General features: G+C 34.9%; 1 long non-coding RNA gene across 3 annotated transcripts in view; it reads right to left on the bottom strand.

The window, feature by feature from the left end:
* The window catches only part of LOC126916508 (uncharacterized), a 165395-nt gene that overhangs the window by 17603 nt on the left and 129986 nt on the right, over positions 1-17806 (bottom strand). The window lies entirely within an intron of this gene.

A 17806-nucleotide genomic window follows, 5' to 3' on the forward strand; every position in this document is an offset into this window, starting at 1 on the left:
CACCATTCTGAGCCGAAAAAACTTTATTGAATTTTCTTACATGGACTAGGGACAAAAAACAAAAGAATATCTTAAGGGGGTGTCCTGAATTAGAATGTTCTAAAACCGCGTCTTTTTGTGATTTTTTTTAGAAGGGAAAGAAAGAAATGAAGTTATTGAATTTTGAGGTATGGTTTTATATATATTTAACGAATACAAAAAAATTTTTTTAATGTAAAAAAATAAAATTATAACAGATTTCTAAGCCTATTTCATGGACTGCAGTTTTCAATCGGCGTGAAAGATCCAGCTCGTAATTCTTGATTGAAACGAAAAATCAAAAAAGGATTAAATTATCATATATTTTTCTTCTCGATGAAATGAAAAAAAGGCGGAAAATAGTATGAAATTAAAAATTTTTAAGGTGCTATAACAATTATTGAAATAAACTTTTTGATGAACTGTTTTAGTTCATCGAGAAGAAAAATATATGATAATTTAATCCTTTTTTGGTTTTTCGTTTTAGTCAAGAATTACGAGCTGGATCTTTCACGCCGATTGAAAACTGCAGTCCATGAAATAGGCTTAGAAATCTGTTATAATTTTATTTTTTTACATTAAAAAAATTTTTTTGTATTCGTTAAATATATATAAAACCATACCTCAAAATTCAATAACTTCATTTCTTTTTTTCCCTTCTAAAAAAAATCACAAAAAGATGCTGTTTTAGAACATTCTAATTCAGGACACCTTCTTAAACCTATCGATTAAATCTATCGATTATATCTAAAACTATCTTCTAGTTACTATTTTACTGTAACTAGCGCATTTGCATATGAATGACGATCAGTCATTTTCAACAGTGTCGCTATTTGCTTCCTGATTAATAAAACGATCGTTAAAAAGTACTAGCCTTATCCTTGATTATGAAACCATTGAAATTAAACAGAGAGCAAAGAAAGTAATAATAATCAGTAACAATAGTAAAGAAACGAAAGTTTCATAATTTACATTTACGTACGCGGCTACCTGCTGGGTTTCCAAACTCGTTTCTCTCGAAAACGAAGCCTTGAACGAAGAAACGTTGCTCTCCTCTTTCGATTTATTTCCACGCGTAGAATCATCAGCCAACTCGTACCGTGATTTCGCAGACGCCCTGTTTATACGCGTTTAGCAATCAAACGGTTAACATACGCTTCTCACGCGGTAGATAAAATATAAAATACGTAATTACTCGTAATTGTCCTTGTAACGACACGAGTCTTAACACATTGTTGACCAATCACGAGTTAACTCGTGTTTCCATGGTCAATCGTTGCCACGAGTAAACTCGCGGTGCGCTTTTATTCGCAAAAGAAATATTAAAAGTTGAATAATAAATAAAATTTATTAAAGTTTATTCTTATTGCTCTATTTCCACATCCAATTACGAAATAATAGCCGGTGACATGAGATAAATTCTCAGTAAAATTGCCGGTCAACAATGTGTTAACAGTGTAATTCGTCTGGCAATTCGTCTTCTATTACAATGTGCGCACTGCACGGACAAAGAGTTTTAAAAATCTCGTGAATTTCAAATAAATGAAATCGCAACTGTAGCATATTTTGTTGCCATTGTAGGGACACTGAAAGGTTCGAGCAGCTGTTTTCTGTAGAAAACCCGTCTCGTGCAACACAGAGAGGACCGTGGCAGAGCAGAGTTGGGCCGCGTTTATGAGTTGGCCACGTACAAATGGCCGCTACGCTGGCTGGCCGCTGAGCACGCCATTTTGCTCGGCAATAATTATTTAGCCTGCAGCGGCGTTCGTTTATTTGTTGCACGCGACCGAGTTAAATTTGTACTGTCGTTAATTCAACGGCTGCCACCCTCACAGGACAAGCTGAATTTACCGCGACGAAACGGCACGTGGTTGGAATTCGCGTGAGACGCGGAAAAATCGTATGGAAACTTGAAAGCCAGCTGCTCATGTAGATACGCACGAAAGAGTTAATTGTCACGAGAATGGTGTTTCTTCATTTTTCTAATTCCTTTTCCTAAGTTATATCTTTCGTATGTTTTTAACACTAGAAATATCGATAGTTAACACAAAGCTATTTCTATCAAAACCGGTCAAAATGACTGCTCTTTCAAAAATAATAATAGAATGAAAGAATAAAATATAAAAGTAATAATAGAATATTTTTATATTTATTGATTTATTACTTTTTTACAGAAGGAATTCCATGTTATGTAGTACATTTTTGGTATTATTAATCCACCATGATCCCTAAACGAGGATTGACACATTGATAAAATTGTAGAACCAGTCATTTTGACTGCTGTGGTATTTCTAGCGTTGGTATCTAGCGATCTAGCGATGGATCCGGAATTTTCCTGATAACTGATATCGTCATATCGAATGATACGCAGTAAAAATTTGAAAAACGTGTGGCAAGTTGTGCAAAACGAGGAAACTGGTTAATTGGGGTTCGATAAACAGATTGCAGGACTCTTTTACACTTCGATAAGTACCAGTTATTTTGGCTGGTATTGGTATAAGTAGCCTTGATATAAAGTTATTTTCATTTTGAATACATAAAAACAAAATAAAATTCATTATATTATTTTTTTAGTTATCGTTGCGAAAGTCATTACATCATTGCGGAAAAAATATGAAATAGGAATTTTACAATAAAATTGTAAAACCAGTCAATTTGATTTTTGCTAGTTCTAGCGTTAATATCCATTTTAACAAACCACGCAATAATTATGATACAATCTCGCTATGCTGCTGTCTCGATTTCATTTAATATTTATGGTATAACGATGTTGGTGCAAGAATAGTAACGAAGATATTTTGATCGCGTTGCGCAACATTAAATTAGCAATTCAACTTGTCAAGCTTTAGATAACCTGTTCACGTCGCTGAATATTTTCCCATTAAAAATTTGTTTCTTGGTTTAAAGTTTCTTTAGCCTCAGTGTATCTACAAATTTTTTATAGCGTAGAAAGTTCCAGGTTTTCGTTTTTCTACCTCTTCGCCTCTAATATTCGTATCCTCCGTATCAAAAAGCGCAATTTATCTTGTTTTTCTCTTCGTTCATTGTTAACCCCATCTTTCTTTTAAAAATTCCAATTAATTCACGTCTCACGTACGTGCACGTTCATTTCTTTACCTTTAAGATCCGTTTCCCTGTTTATTCATATTGGAAACCGCGAAGTATAGATCGATTTAATTACACGTGACCATCTTTGCGGAATTTCCACTCAACAATTCAGATCTTTTTCTTTGTCGTACACGCATGTAAAATTTAAAGTCACAGACGATCGTCACACAGACTTACACGCGTCTCGAGAAACAACGGATCGTATTATAATGCAAACAAAGCTTCGAAACTTGAACGATTTTCTCGGTGTTCTCACATTTATACCAACGATCCAATTCCAAAATTCACGTCCCTCTTCAAACTATTGCAATTAATTTTTTTCCAAAATACATACCTTAAATCCCATTCTGTTTACGACAAACTGTATTCCAACCGCGGCAAATTGATTTTCTATCGCAGATTCGTCGATCAAAAGGCTTCTGAGAGGCACATAAATTAGTTTCCTTATCGCATAAAGTGGCAAATTAAATTACATTCATTCGTAAGCTTCGAGCATCTTGCACTTTTAAAGCAAACACAATAATCGTCCTAAGAATTGCAAGATTTTCGAGCGAAAATCTACCTACACGTTGTCGCTCTGTTCCTTAACAGTTCGAAGTCTATTTTTCAAAAAAATGTAATTGTTCGATTCACATACGTCTCGTTGGTACAAAGAATGCAAGTTCGTGATAATCTGATGAAAATTCTACTTGGTAGGAGACAGATATTCAGTCCTTTTCAAGTCCTATTTCCCGGCGATAAGGTTTCTCTCAGTTAACAAACTCGGTGGAGATGGAACATTTAAGTTGCCAGACTTATCAGGTCTGCAAATATGAAACCGGAATTTGCCTATAAATGGCCCTAGCTGATAATGTAGTTATCACTAAACTGCGTCATTGATGCCAAAAGTCTTTGTTGACATCTCACAAACATTTTCGACTCAGAACAATACAACTTTTATACAACAGCATAGTTTGTAATAGCGTTGAACATGTCGAATTTTGTGCCTGGAAACTACGATTTGCGGACAGCATTGATTTTCTGTTACCATTTGAAGAAAACCGCTGCAGAAGCGCATCGAATGCTTGTCGAAGCTTACGGTGAGCATGCTCTTGGTAAATCACAGTGCTTTGAGTGGTTTAAAAAATTCAGAAGTGGCAATTTTGACGTGAGGAACGAAGAACGTGGAACGTGGAACGTGATCTATTATGAGCTGTTAAAACCTGGCGAAACCGTTAATACTGAGCGCCACCGACAACAAATGATCGATTTGAATCAAGCTTTGCGTGAAAAACGACCAGAATATCAAAAAACGCAACACAAAGTAATTTTGCTTTATGATAATGCACCATCACATACAGCAAAACCGGTCAAGGAAACGATTGAAGCGTTCAGTTGGGAAATACTTTCGCACGCGGTTTACTCACCAGATTTGGCTCCGTCCGATTACTATTTATTTGCATCGATGGGACACGCACTTTCTGACCAGCACTTCACTTCTTACGAAAATCTACGAAAATGCCTCGATGACTGGTTTGCCTCAAAAGAGCGACAGTCTTTTTGGCGTGGCATCCACCAATTGCCAGAAAGATAGGAAAAATGTATAGCTAGCGATGGGCAATACTTCGAATAAAATATTTTTAATCATTTTCATACAATAAACGTGTATTTTCTATACAAAAATTCCGGTTTCATATTTACATACCTGGTAGATTTGAGCAAAGAAACGTGTGCGATACAATCTCGGAATATAATTCATGATTACAGATTACAGATATTTGTGCATTTATGGAAAATCTATGAAAAAGTATACAAACTTTGACGATTATTATAATAATATTTGATGGGAAATGCAAATACCTGCTTAGGTCCCATTCTTTCGTTTATCTTCACGAAAGTATGGATTCGCATAAGTATTCGTACATCCATTCACGTATCATATTAATTAACAATTCAAATGTTAAGAACTATTGGGTTGGAAACTAGGTGATTGCGGATTTTGTCATTAGGTGGTATTAACAAAATCCGCAATCACTTAGTTGCCAATCCAATGCTTCTTAACATTTGAGTTGTTAGTTGAGACTCGAGTTGGGAGGAGTCGTAAACTGAGAGTCGAGTTGTGAGGAGCTGAGAGTTGAGTTGCCAAGTTGTTATGAGTTGTAAACTATTAGTTGTGAGTTGCGAATTATCTATTTAGTTGCTTAGTTATAGCACATTACTGTATTTAATTTAATCCATTGTTTAATCAATTATAAATAGATCCATCTATCAATAAATCATTGGAAACCCCAATTTCTAATATTTCTGAATAAATAAATCTTATAATTCTGAGAATAAGTGTACACTTACACCGAAAGAGTATAAGTTAAATTTCGATTAACAAACAAACTTTGATAAGCGCGTTAATATTTTTTACAATGCTATCTGTCGCTTATGTCGTTTTAACAATACAATTTCACTCGATTATTTTTAATTAATAATCATTTTTAATTATTCGATTTCTCTTTCTTCTTTTTCCGCGCTTTTACATGACCATTCTATTAGTATAAATCGGAATGCTTCTCTGCAAAGTTAATCATTCCGATTTATACTCTGACTTCTATGATAATGACTTCTGCCCGCCCACCAGCGAATTCAAATCGAACCAGCGGATAAAACGAAAACACATGGCCACGAAACGTTCATAAACTTCGATCAGAGTGAGAGCGCAGGTTTCCCTTTGAAGGCTCCTCGAACACGAGTTGTAGATACGCGGGCCCGACGATCGTGTTTCCCGTCAGGAGCTTAAAAAGCTTCGGGGTCGTGCCACAAAGAGGATAAATGCGACTGACAGGCTACGAAATTCAGTGGATGGAGGAATAGGACGAAAAGAAGGGGAGGGGAAAAAATAAAAAGAGAAAAAAGAAGAAGAGGAGGAGCAGGCGTATTCAGGAGCCTCGGTGGTAAATAGGTTAAACGGCAGGTCGAGAGGGCAGCCAATTTAAATCACCGCCAATTCCGTGCAGTCCGATTCGATCCACCCGGCATCGCTTTGAATCCTCCGCTTCCGCTTTTTCTCTCTTGTTTTTTTCAAGCCGAGTCTCCACCTTCCTTCAAGTTTACTCCAACTTCTATTGCTACTTGAAAATTACTATTTAATCAAATTCTAGTTGTTTTAAAGCGTTGCACAGGAGGATAATTTTGACTTTTAAAGAAATTGTTAAGGATCGTAATTTTGAAAATGTTTGGAATCGTCGGTGTAAATTTTAGAGACGAGAGTTGGGAGTTTTGCTACTGGAAAATTAGTCGATTGAACGTATCCGATTGAAGCTTCGATTCAGCGAATTGTTTCAAAGCGTTTTGAAGTAGATTTTGGGTTTTAAAGAAGTCGTTAAGAAACGTAGCGTTGAAACCGTTTGCAACTGATCGTCTAAATCTTAGAGACGAGAGTTGGAATTTTTGCTACTTGAAGATTAATCGATTAAAGTTTAATTGCTTTGCGCAATTACAAAGACAGACAGTTTTGAGTTTTAAAAAAATTTGTCGACTATTGTAATGTTAAAATTGTTTGGGATTGTTGATCAGAGTCTTGATATCGAGAGTTTAATACAATTGTTGGTTTTGATATTTGAATTGCTACGATAGAAAGTATAATATGTAGATTAAATAATGGATTTTAGTTTTTGTAAATTTACGTGAGATTTTACCAGCTACTAACGAGTCTACGTAAATACTTGTCTTCGTCACAGTACGCTGTTTACATTATTCCTTCAATTATTACAACTGTTTGTAATCAAACGTGTGACAAAAAATTATTATTCGCTTTATATGCTAATTTGCTCGATTATATCTGTCTTCTTTTACAAAACTAAATAATTTCTAGAATTAATTTACAATCAATCATTGAGATAATAGTTCTAATTTCTTCTCTCAAAGAGCTTCAACAATTACTCCAATTAGCACAGATTTTGCTATCTGTAATTTCTTATTCAAAGATCTTAACTCACATGTTCTCGAACTTTACTCCAAAACGATGTTCAAGATCTTTAGAAAGTTATATTCACGATTTTAATTAAATATATTAAATTCTTATATTATACACGCAATGTGTATTATGTTAAATTATTAGTATGTTAAATATTATTTATTTATTATTTATTTATTATCTGTATTTTCTTATTCGAGGACCTTAACTCACATGTTCCCGAACTTTACTCCAAAACGATGTTCAAGATCTTTAGAAAGTTATATTCACGATTTTAATTAAATATATTAAATTCTTATATTATACACGCAATGTTTATTATGTTAAATTATTAGTATGTTAAATATTATGTTAAATAACACTACCAAAAATATACACAAGATAAATATACAAATTATCTCGCTGTCGTCCATACTTCTAGAAGCGTAACAATCGTAACCACATAATGTAATAATTAAATTCGCTTCACTTTGTAAATCGTGAAAAATATCTAGGTGCCTAGAAACTTACAATTAATAAAAGAAAATCACTGAAAATTGCGAGGAAAAATAAGAGAGAAAAAGAGAACGCCAGTTCAGCCAAAACGAGCTCTTGCAACTTCTCGATATCGACTCCGAAAAAAAAAAAAAAAAGGAAAAAGCGGAAAAGAAGTGAACGAACAGAGGGTTGGTAGAGGATGGACGTTGAATACGGACGAAGAGGAAGAGGATGAAGAGGCTGAGCCCTGCGAGATCTCTCTTTGGCACCGAGCCAGCTACCGTCCGCATCGTCATCGTGTACTTTCCTCGTGCACGCGTAATAAAGATCGTCTTGCCGCTCGAAATCGCTATCTCGATTCCGGATTTCTAGACCAGACTGTCGAGCCGCGAACTAAATAGTCGTGACTGGAGTTCGTGCTGATACCAGCCGCAATTTTGAGTTAGGATTATGCGCATGAAAGTTCGTTTCATCGAACAGTGTATACGTAATTGAAATTCCGTTCGAATACGTAAAACTCTATCGCATTTTCCTTCTTTTATAAAGGTGAACGAACTTCATGAACTAGTGGCAAATTTGATGAAAGATATTGATACTGTATGTGTGTATATATATATATTCTTTTTTAAATAATTCAGTAGGTCGACATTAATCGAATAATTAACGAATTCTAATTTATTGTAGTTTATTGCGATATTACAAATTTGATAAAGTAAATGTAATAAATATTTTCGTGCGTGGTTTGAATATGGAGCAAGCTTTATGAAAGTACAAACATAATGGAAATGCCAATCTTTTGTACAATTTCAAATATGGTAAACGTGATAATAATTTTATTTATAGCTTGATCGTGGAAAATGTTTGACGAAATGAAAAAATAGATTTTTCTATAGAGAATCTGTTATTAATAGGAAATGCCGACAGTTTATGCGACTCTGAAATGAATTTCTGACGAATATTGGGAATTGTAGTGCTTATTGAAATCGTTACTATTTAAATACATTACAAATTGAACAGCTTATTCGTACATTTCAATTTGAAACTAATAAAAGAGGCAAAACGAATGTCTCTACCAGGGAGAATCGTTTATAACGTGATATAATAATAATATTTTTTACCGTTCCCATGAAGAGATTCTGTGGTAAAATCGAGCTACGTAAACAAATTATATTCCGGAATATTTAAAAACAAAAAAACCGTTTACCAATAACCAGAAAATACAAACGTGAAATTTTCAATAAAGTTGCGACGATGAAAAAAAAAAAGTAGATGCACGGCCTCCTTTCTGACAAACGAACCCTTTGTGGAAGATGAAATTTTCGATATAGCGATCGATCCACCGCAACGAAAATTCCAATCACCGGTATGGCGACGTATTTTCAATTTCTCCGCAAACATGTCGAGCGGACCGCAAAATCGGGTCATCGAACGACGAGAACGATCAACGGAGTCAACATCATTCCCTGTGCAACGGAGAGTAGGATTTAGAAGCGCCCGGAGAGAATTAAAGAGCATGATGACCGGATAATTGTATCCTCGTCGAATGTATCCGCGTTCATTTGCGCGAATGAACGCAGAAAATCGCTTTAAACGGGACTATCTTTGTTCCGCGTGGTATAATGCCAAGTGAATGATTGCGAGAAATTACTGACCAGCGTAATGCGATAGTAAGCGTGGGGTAAATCACAGACGTACGTAAGTTACTTTTTCTGTCCTTTTTTCTTCTTTTTTTCTCCCCGTGGAACGTGTAAAATGAGAAGTGGATTTTTTCGAATTTCTGGGATTATCGAAGCCTTCGTAGCCGTGGAATTTTTCAAGAATTTTATGATCTTTCGATATTATCGGAATTTTCTATTATCTCGCTATTTCTGATATATTTATCGTGAGATTTTTGAAACTTTCGAAATTTATCTTTAATTATTGGAATTTTTCGAATATTTGCTCATGTCTGATATATGTAACGTAAATTCCTGAAATTCGAAGATTTGGGGGATTTTTTTTTTTTTTTTTTTTGAACTTTTGGAATAATCGAAATTTTTCCAATTTTTAACGTTTCTTTATACTTAGATTTATCGCGAACTCCCCGAATTTTTAAAACTTGAAAAATAATTAGAATTTTCGGATTTTTTAAAAGTTTAACAATTGAAACTTTTTATATTTTCCATATATCGAAACTTATTTTTGCTTACTGTATCCGTGTGGTTACAACTGTTTGTTCTAAGAGTATCTCACAGATTACAGTGTATAATCGTTGAAGTACAACCTAGAGGAGGCTTACTTGCTATGCGAGTAGAAACTGTTATACCTTCGGGAATCTAAGAGAGCTTCGTCTGCATTGCAGTTAGCTTCATTAGGGATCCGATGACGCACTGATACCACATATGGTACTAACCTAACCCAGATCCCTGATGAGACAGGCTGCAATACCGAAACGTATAAGCATCCTTCTGAAAGGATCCGTTTCATATTCAGATGTTTCAAAGAAAATTAGTTTCAGAAATCTTGAAACTACGACTTTGTCAAACAGCTATTAACAAAATACTCGTTGCAAAATATTTACGTGAAATTTGAAAAGATCCTTGATAATTTATCAAAGAGTAATATTCTTCGGTTCTAACAACTTTGTTTCTCTCCTACACACACTCTGCAATTCGTGAAATTGTTCAATTCAGTCACTTCTTGGTCTGACATCAAACGAGAACAAATCTAAATTTCTACTTGAAGACAATTAGGTGTTTCGAATTTTCTATAAGAAATTTCAAATTTACACGTATTAATTCTTTTAATCCCTTCACGACTATAAATTTATAGATTTGGTTTGAAAGATGTCTATGTCGTTTTGCGAACTGTTCAAAATTACACCCTTCGATAGAACTTAATTAAATGTTTTTGTTAATAGGTAATTGCACAACCTAGACAGTAATAATCGTCGTTGTAATGGATTATGGTTGAACTTTGTGCAACAAGATATTGCGATTATAATTACTTTGACTATTGCGATATATTGTAAATCAATTTCTTTGACAATTTGAAATTCACAATATTCTATATAATAAATTATACAGCCGCGTGACAAATTATGAATCGTAGACCTAATTTATTAATAATATACCGAGGCTGTGAATGTTTATGCAAATCCATATTTTTATGAAGAACATTCGAAAAATGAAACGTGCATAGTAAATGAGACTCGCTAGATATTATAATGAACACTTTGCTTTGAATATCTTATACACATTTGCATATTATATCCATGATTACACGTTTGGATTTTCCACAAATGCATAAATATCTGCGGCTTAACAATAAATTATCAGTCTCGCAATTACTCGACGTGGTATCATGTTTTTTCAAAAGTGATATAAATAATATATAAGTACCATGTTCAATGTTTACAATATCTAATTTACTATTTATATTCGTCCAATTTTACTAAGAAATATATGTAGACACAACTATAATAATATACCTGCTCAATATTTATATCTCGTGAATTTTACTTTCACCAAGATTCGAAACAGGTAATTTGCAAATTTTTAATAATAGTAAAAATGAATGACACTAATGTACTCGTTATTTACATCATTTTACTAATTTTACTTTTGTCAAGGTTCAAAGCACACACACACCTACTATTTCCAAATTTGTAAATAATAAAGATAAGAAGCGTAACTCCTACGTCCAATATTTAACTCACTTTACCAATTCTACTGATCTTACTTTTGCCACCATACGAAGCATACGATCTCCGAATGTAATTGGTACATAAGAAAAAGAAGTATAATATCACCACGCGGTATATTTACAACATTTTATCAGTTTCACTTATCGAGATATATGTAATTTTGTGTACTACACCGAATCACCGTAAATATGTGTGTAAGTATGTGCGTATGCTCGTGCACAGCGTCTCGTAGAACAAAAGAATGTCACTGCTCCGTACGCAAGGTAAAAGTGAGACACGTGTAATGGGTATCCATGAACATCTTGTAAATCGCATATTAAATAAATACAAAACCATTTTATCATCATTCCTACATGTAATGAAAATGTTACTACATATTTATTTCGGCGATTACGATCCACAATTTTCAACATTACTAACCTTACTTTTATCAAAATTCAAAGCATACAATTTCTAGACTTTAAAATATAACGAAGCGAAACGTCGCTGCCACGTCCGATATTTCGAATATTTGGTCAATTTTTTATTTCTCTAAAAGTCTCACCAAACGATGTAGTTTTCAAATTTCGATACACCAAGAGAAAAGATGTAAGAAGATAGGGGTAACGAGGTCAAGTGAAGAACCTTCTTCGGCATCGAATGCATGCGGTATTAGTATACAGTATACAGTATACAGTACGGCCGCGAATGGGTTAAATGGGTCGTCCGCGTTCACTGCAACACCGGACCGTGTCGCATGCGCAGATTCGCGTGTCGTAGCCGCGAGTACGTCGGCCAACAATCTGCTTCACGGACATCCGCATAACCGACTCGTTATCGCGACAAAAGTGCTTCTAATGCCGGTATTTAGCCTTCCTGGAACGATCGCTGCCAGTTCCAGTTGATGGAAATTAGTTACCAAAGAATTAATTTTCTAATTAACCACTCTTATTTAGCCAAAATTCTAAGACTTCACGATCCACAGCATATTGATTAACTTTCCAATTAATTAATTAATTCCTCATCGTGGAATCATCGGTTCTGAGAAACAAAATTATAGTTGGTCGTTTAAAATACGTTCACATTTTCCGAATTCAAGTCCTTAGTTGAACTGAACTTGATTTCATTAAATGTGCATTAAGAGATTCGAAGAATTATCGAAGTATTCTCGATTTATTTAAATGTCAAATACATATGTAAGTACTTGGATGAAATAATGAATTTCTAAATATGTATGTATAATTTCGAAATAATGGAAATAATGAATTTTAGTCATTTTGAGGATATATCGATGATTTTACGATTGATCAATTATGGGATGTTTTTTTTTTGTATTGAAAAAGATTTGATTGAAATTAGAAAGTTTCGAGAGATTCCATTCTCCTGTAGCATGTTAGTCAGTTTTTCAAGTAATCTTAAAACTAATTTCCTACCTGTTAGGTAAGTGACTTCATCTGTCCACTCATGTTTATCAATCACTCTACAAATATAATTGTTAAAAATTCATGATAAAATCCTTGGAATATTAATCAACTTATCGATTTAGCTAACATCGATATCCAATTTTCCTCGACATCAATCTCTCCATGAAACAAGATTATTAAAAATGTTTCTCCAAAGAATCTACTAGTAGTCTCGCGATATTAATCAATTTCCCAATTAATCAATCTCTCATTTAATGCCTTGTATATTCCTCCATCTACATGTGTCAGTCATTTTGCAAAAACAAATATGAAGAATTCCAAGCACAGGAAATTTATCAGTTCTCCAACTAATCGTTTCTACATTTCCAAAATTCCAAACAAATTATACAAAATATCAGTTAATTTCCCGATTCATCGATCTCTCGTCGTCCAATCACCAACTCACAAAAAAAAGAACACTTACCAAAAAAATGGTATTCTCAGAATATTAGCCAATTTTCACATTAATCGCGTCTGCCATAAAATATTTCATGCATCCACTCGTGCACATCAATTATGAAGCTGGCAATTGGCCAAAAAATTCCAGCCTTAGAAAGTCAATCAATTTCCCGGATAATCAATTATCTTTCTAATACCACGCCATGTAACAGAAGATATCATGACGGTGGGCTCGATTATATTTAAAGACACGGCATTCGTTCGTTATCGAGCATATCGTTTTATTGGCCCCGAGCAAACTCATTTCATCGGTCGATTGTAAATCGCGAGGTAACGACACGCGCGATCACGAATACCTACTTCCGGTCGTGGTTTATCGAAGAAAACACGCATTGTACCGTGGTCGCTCGTACGCCGCAAATTACTTTCCATCGTTAACGAACACAGGATCTCGGTACGCAGGTGAGATCGGTTGGAGAATGAAAGGGAAGATTCATCATCGAGCTGCTCGTAATCTGCGTCGGGTGTCGTCTAAATTTATCTTTCTTTCTGCTTATACAGTGTCTCTTGAAAAAATGTGGTTAATGAAATATTATAGTATCTGCCTCGTTAAGGATGCAAATTTTTAACCATCGAATGGATGGTCTTGGTGCTTGATTATGGGAATCTTCGATGTAAGTGTAAGCTTAATTTGTGAATTGGTCGAGTCTGACTGAATGATAAAAATATGTATATATACGATGACAATAATAAATACGCTGTTAATTAACTTGGGTATATGGCTGAATGTACTGGAAAGGGGGCAGATGTCGAGGAAAATTTCAACTTTGTAAATCGATAATCTATAGGAAGCCAGGCTGAAGGTTCCAAACTTGATGGGATCCATCCAAAGGATGGATGGTCTTGCTGCTTGATTATGGGAATTTTCGATGCAAGTGTAAGCTTAATTTGTGAACTGGTCGAGTCTGACTGAATGATAAAAATATGTATATATACGATGACAATAATAAATACGCTGTTAATTAACTTGGGTATATGGCTGAATGTACTGGGAAGGTGGCAGATGTCGAGGAAAATTTCAACTTCGTAAATCGATAATCTGCAGGAAGCCAGGCTGAAAGTTCCAAACTTGCAAATAGAAACTGTTTTCTAAAATTCCCTGTAAAACCTATGTAATGTTTATATGAGAAAGAATATAAATTACGAGACTCGGAAGGGCAAAAAATAAATCAGGCGAAAATAAGAGGAGAAAACGATGAACGAAGAATATCCAAACTTTAATCCAATGAAACCAATGAAAATTTCAAAATTGCAATTAGAAACTATGTTTCAAAATTTCCAATAAAACCTACATAATATTCACACCAGCTTTGAATTAAATAGCAGCAATCGCGACACTGCAAATGATAGAAATCACATGAAAATAGAAGACAAACGAGGAATATCGAACAAGAAACGCATTTCTCCAGTGACTTTTCCTCTGTTTTCGCCTGCGTATCACGCCAGTCCAGTATTCGAGATCGTGGCCTGTGTATATGTATGTACAGTACCGGACGAAAGTATTCGTACGCCTTTGAAAAGAGAACAACTTTTTGAAATCGCTTAAGCTTTTGCGACAAGTTAAAAGCATTAGTTTATTAAACAACGCGTACAAAAAATTGAGAAAGAATTGCAATCGGTCGGAAATGCGACGAAAAAAGTAAAGCTCGCTTTTTACTATCTTCTTTTTATCTGTAATGAAAATTTAAAAGATCGAAACTTTCATCGAGATCGGTTAATGTCACTACAAGCTACGAGCGCTGAAAAATGACAAAAATCGCATTGGCGTTAGTTTTAGGATCAACCGATTTCGATGAAATTATCAACGTGTATATAATAACCGACATATCAGTTCAAACTGTTTTGTTTCAATTATAATTACCAGACAAAAATGTTATAAGAAGCGACCTTTACCTTCTTCTCCTCGGTTCCAACCAATTGTAATTTTTTCGACATATTTTTTTTTTCAACGCATCATCCAACAAACTAATACACGTAATTTCTCATAAAAGCTCGAGCCGGTTTGGTCGAGTTTGAGAAAGATTATTCCGTTTTCAAAGGTGTACGAATACTTTCGTCGGGTACCGTATACCGTAGAATCGTGTAGAAGGCTGTCCAAGGGAAAGAGAGAAAGCAATAAAGAGAGGAGAGGAGAGGAGAGACCGGAGCAGAGAATTATACTTGCATGAGGCCAGGCCTCCCTCTGGCCCTCCGGCTTGAATGGTAATTAAACCGTGCGAGACTTTCTTACGACGCTCTTAATTCCCGGCAGCGATGGGGAAGCTCGCCGATTCGTCCACGAATTCGCGATCCACGCTTCTGCAATGGTAGAAAACGAGAAAAACGAACGATGTACGTTTTATATTACGACCGCTGCACACCACACCAATGCCACAGCTACGTATCAACGTAGGATGTACGTACGTGTGCGAAGAAAGGTGTAAGTTGGTTGAGTCTATACGATTTTTCGTCTGGACGATACCCGGCGTGCGGTGAGTTGGTTGGTAATTGGATGTTTAGAGAAGGTTTTTCTTGCTTCGGCTGGGTTTGGAAATGTTTGGCGAAGTGTGCGTAGTATTTAGGAATTTCAGAAGCTAAACATTTAGATTTACGAAATGGAGAAGGTTTAAAGTTTCGAAGTTGCAGAGTCCCGGGCTTCCGAAGTTTCGGAGTTCGAGAATTTCGAAGGTTCTTCGAAAGTTGCGAAAGTTGGAAATTTCAAACGTGAAGAATTAAGAAGTTAGTAAATTGGAAAGTTGGAAACTTTCGAAGCTTGCAGCTGCGGAATTTGAAAACTCCGGAATTTCACAGCTTCGGGAATTTTCAAGCTTTAAGGCTGGAGAATTTGAAAGTTTTGGAAAATCTAAAAATTGCACACTTCGATACTGGAAATTTAACTTCGAAATTCGTACATTCAAATTCTGTGATTCGCGGATATTTGAAAACTGTAGCGAGTCCGTGGTCCTGAGTTTTTCTCACGATATTTCGAACGAATGTAACTTAAACTAAAATAAATTTTCCCAGATAGAACCTTCCACTTTCTTTCGATACGACTCTACTCGATTTCAACTTCAGACTCGTTTCGCGACGCTTCTTCCCGGCTTCCCATTTACGTATTTCGGCGATGTATACAAGCAATCCGATGATCAGAGACGTATTTGCATAATAATCGTCCAATTAGCGCAACGAATCGTATGTCGAAAAGGGAAAGGGACGAAGCTCTCGTTTGAACCGGTCCTACTACGGCCGGAAGCTTCGAATATGTTTTTGTTTCCGGTGTGTTACAAAGTCGGTACAGCCACGATCAACAGGTGACCAGTTGAACATCAGTGGAAACGACGTTTCGACGAGCTATGCAGAGAAACAATAATAGTAGAATGTGAAACACGAATCGAGAACGTGAATTCGATAGATTGGTCGATGAATCTTAAACCTTTACGCGTTTATGTCGAATTGCATCCAATGTTCCATTTCAATTAGATTTTTGAAATTTATGAAACACATTAAATCATAATAGGATTTGAAAACATGTTATCATTAAAAAATTGTTTCCAACTAAAAGGATAATCGTTGTTTTCATATTTTTCATTTGATTATTAATGTCTGGTGATTTTATACTTTGCTATCTATTTACGAAAATATTTTTGGAAATATTTATTCAACATATTATTCAATATAATGTATATAACAAAATATACATGATAATAATCATCGTATACTAATCATATAATTCGTTCGATATATCAAATATTAGGTCGTCCGAAAAGTTTCTTTCGTTTTATAAGGAAATCGATCCATTTTGTTCTATCAAAATAAAGATCATAACGTTCAACAGATTAGGTTTCATGTTTGTATAAAAATGCATCGTTGTAAAAGACGTGTCTGTATAGGAAAGACACTTTTCCAACAACCTAATATTATTCATATCGCTTTAAAAATTGTTCTGATTATTTTGAAGATATTGTTCTATGAATGAGGAGAAGTATTCGATGTTATTATAAAGCAGATGGTAGAACGTTTCACTTTTTCACTTGAGATATTCCCAACGTTTCAACCGTAATGTGTTTCATACTGTGACGAAGGTTGGGTTAAGTTAGATACGTTTAACAGCTTTCACAGTAGAACACAGAACGATTGTTACCAGTAATTACCAGCAGTTAGAGAGGCAGTAGCGAGTAATCAGTAGTAGCCTTTAACTGGCTACAACCGCATGTATCTTTGCAGTTCAATTTACTCGTTCGATCGATATCAAAAAGTTCATTACATACACAACGTGTTTATCGTTCTCTAAAGGATAGCGAATTAAATCCTCTAGGATTTCTGATTATTTTCATCTTTAAATACGATTTCAAGTAAAACTACTCACTTTGTAATCTTTGCAAGAATCAGCGATATACATATACATACATAGGTAGAAAGTCTGATTCATCTTTTTCAATTTTCGCGACAAAAATGTCTAATTACTCCCTCAGATAATTCAGACAAATTTTCATACAATTAATATCGATCTTCAATCTAAAACGTTTCCTCAAACGAAAAAATCGCGATCATCGGATTTCTTACGTCTTACGACTTAACGTCGTGTATTTCAAATACGATGAAAACTAAGTTTTACGATCAACCCTTCTACGACACTGCCACGTTATCTCGGATCATCGTTACATATATATTCTTACCTACTTTCAAATAAGATAA

The sequence above is a fragment of the Bombus affinis genome, chromosome 5 (assembly GCF_024516045.1).
Source record: "Bombus affinis isolate iyBomAffi1 chromosome 5, iyBomAffi1.2, whole genome shotgun sequence".
In the NCBI taxonomy this organism is placed as follows: Eukaryota; Metazoa; Arthropoda; class Insecta; order Hymenoptera; family Apidae; genus Bombus; species Bombus affinis.